Below are 2,889 nucleotides of genomic sequence, written 5' to 3'. Positions count from 1 at the left end.
CCTACCTTAATGACTAAAATATTTTCATTCATTCTTTATAGAGTCTTAATGTTTTATGTTTGACTTTTAAGAATTTGTTTACTTTTTAGTAGTATGTATTTGCGGTATATGGTGTTTCCATTCCTTGTGTGCAGTTGGTACATTTACATAACACAACCCAACTCCTTTCTTCATCTGCTTTCCTTCTCCCAATCTCTCATTCCTCAAAGTTCTGATTCCCTTTCCATTTGAGAAAGATTTCTCTACTTCCTATTATCTATCCTTTGTTTTGCCCTTTACTCATGATTTGGGAAATATACTTAATCTATATGAAGATGGCTTGTAATGTACTGTAAAGCTGAGGTTGTTTTAATCTTTTTCTATGTGTTAAATATCTTACCAGCTTCATTTATTGAACAACCTCTACTTTCCCTAGTGAGTAGATGTTCCACCTCTGTCTTACATTATTGGTGAGTCAGGTTGTGGTACAGTTATTGTATGTATCTGTGCTTTAGTACTATACTATTTCAATATTATAGGTTTATAATATCTCTGTATATCTTAAAGTAAAAATAGCCCATGCTTGCACTTTGTATTCAGTTGTTTTCTGACTTATTATTGGCCCTTTTTCTATATAAATTTTGTAATCATTAATCATATGAAATCAGTTTTGAAACATATGCAGAAATTGCATTAATTTTATTTCTCAATCAATTTTGGAAAGAACATCTTTAAGATTTTAAGATATCAAGTGTTCTTGTCCAAAAAGAATGTATTTCATTTATGTAGGTCATTAAAATATATCTTCATAACATTTTAAAATTTTATCTCATAACTGTTCAAAGAATCATTCTTAGATACTTGAGATTTTTGATACTATTTATTATACAATTTGTCTTCTCTTTTAGCACATTTTAATAGTTTTCTGGGGCCAGGGAGATGGCTCAGTAGAATAAGCACTTGCCTGGCAAGTGCAAGGGCCTGAGGTCAATCCCTGGTTCTACCAAAAAAAATAGTTTTCTGCTGGTGAGCATAAGTGCAAATGAATGTTGAATGTTAACCTCTAATGCAAGAGTTTTGCTAAAGTGTTCTGTTGTTTTTAATAATCCAAAGTATACAATTTGAGTTATGGATAGAGTTTATCACACCATCTAGAAATGTTGTGCAAATGATTACAATTTTGTTTCTTCTTTATTAAACTTTATATCTCTAAATATTTCATTTACTAAATAGGACTTTGTACTGGTTGATACATTGTATCAACTTGAGAAGTTTAGAAAGTTTAATTAAGTGACTCAGCAAGGAGCCAGGATTCTTAGTTTGTAAACATCCCCATCCTGTGCAAGAGGAGGATGTAGACATTGTGTGAGTTCTACACCCCCAGCCCTAGGGTAGCTTGTTTACAATATCAGCAAGAGAGAGGCTGGCTAGCAGCTGCAGCTGTGGCCCCTCCCTTTGCTCTTCGTGGTTTTGTGCATGAATGCTGCTCTCTGCCATGTGCCACTCTGCCTGGAAGCCAGCTGAGTATAAACTGAAACCTCCACAAACTATGAGCTAAATAAAGCTTTCTTGGGTATCGGGTATTTTATCCCAGGGATGAGTAAAAAGTAACTGAGACAGAATTTCATAACAGACGAGTGTGGTAACTAAGACAGAATTTGGTACCAGAGGAGCGGGGTCGTTGCTGTGAACTAAACCTGACCATGTGGACTACAAGTTTTTGGAAATGACTTATGGGAAGAGATAGGAAAGGTTTGTAGATATCGCCTACAAGTGAAGCACTGGAACAGCTTCGGCTGTTCTGTATGGGAGATTCTGGTCAGAGCTCAGAAGAAAAAAAGACTGATAGAAAACTGACGTGTAAAGACCAAGCTGGGGAGGTTTCTGCTGGGAAGATGGATTGTACTGGTTGTTGAACTCAAGAGCACTTGTGTTTTGGCTTGGCAGAAATTTTTTCTGCATTTTGCTTGTGACCAGAGACTTGCCTGTGCCTGACACTGAATTTAAACATGGAGGACTGCTTAATCTAGCAAAAGACATATCAAAGCAATCAAATATTGAGACAGTTCCATGGCTATTGTTGGGGGCCTGTAGTCACATATATGTTGAGAAGCAAGAGCAAAGAGCCCAGCTGGATAATTTAAAATATGCGTTTGGCCAGAAAGGAAGTTCCCATAAAGCTGTGGACTGCAAAGATAGAGCTGAGAAGATCTCCATTGAAGAGAAGGAACAGAAAAGTAGAAAAGATGTTCTGAGGGCATCACAGAAGCTAGCAGGCTCTTATCCTTTGCAGCCTCAGAATCGCAAGGGTGAGGGACTTTGCATTGAGGAGAAAGCTGCAGAGCCCCATGTTCCAGAATGGAGGCAGCAGTCACACCAGGTTCGAGAATGGAGGCAGTTGCCACATCAGATTGCAGAATGGCACAAGCATAGAGAATTTTTTTTTCTCAGAATCAGGGTCAGAGCACTCAGTGATCCAGGCACTTGACTCCTACAGCTGAGAGAGAAGAAAGTCTGGCTATGGCTCCAGCTGGCAGCAGTCCTTGTCATCATCCACCTAGCATTGGTTTTTGGTGCATGCAGAATGCAAGAGCTCTGAGATTTAAAAGGCTTCCACATACATTATAGAAGTCCCGGGAGGCCAGGCAATGTGCCCTTGAGAGGGAAGTATTTAAAGCTGTGAGTGAGAAGCCTATTCAGAGGAAACCTCAGAAATTTAAAAAAAGCCAGGAATGTGGATTGTCTAAGGAGAGCTGCAAGGAGGGAGCAAAGCCAGCCCCTAAGGAAATCCATGGGAGTGGCTTTATCTAGCCGTATTTGCAGTACATAATGATTACATTTATCATGGGAATTGGGTACATGTATATGACACATCTGAATTATTTTTATTTTACTTATTTATTTATTTAT

The sequence above is a fragment of the Octodon degus genome, unplaced genomic scaffold, assembly GCF_000260255.1.
Source record: "Octodon degus isolate 3935 unplaced genomic scaffold, OctDeg1.0 scaffold00259, whole genome shotgun sequence".
NCBI lineage: Eukaryota > Metazoa > Chordata > Mammalia > Rodentia > Octodontidae > Octodon > Octodon degus.
Note: the sequence above shows the minus strand (reverse complement) of the source record.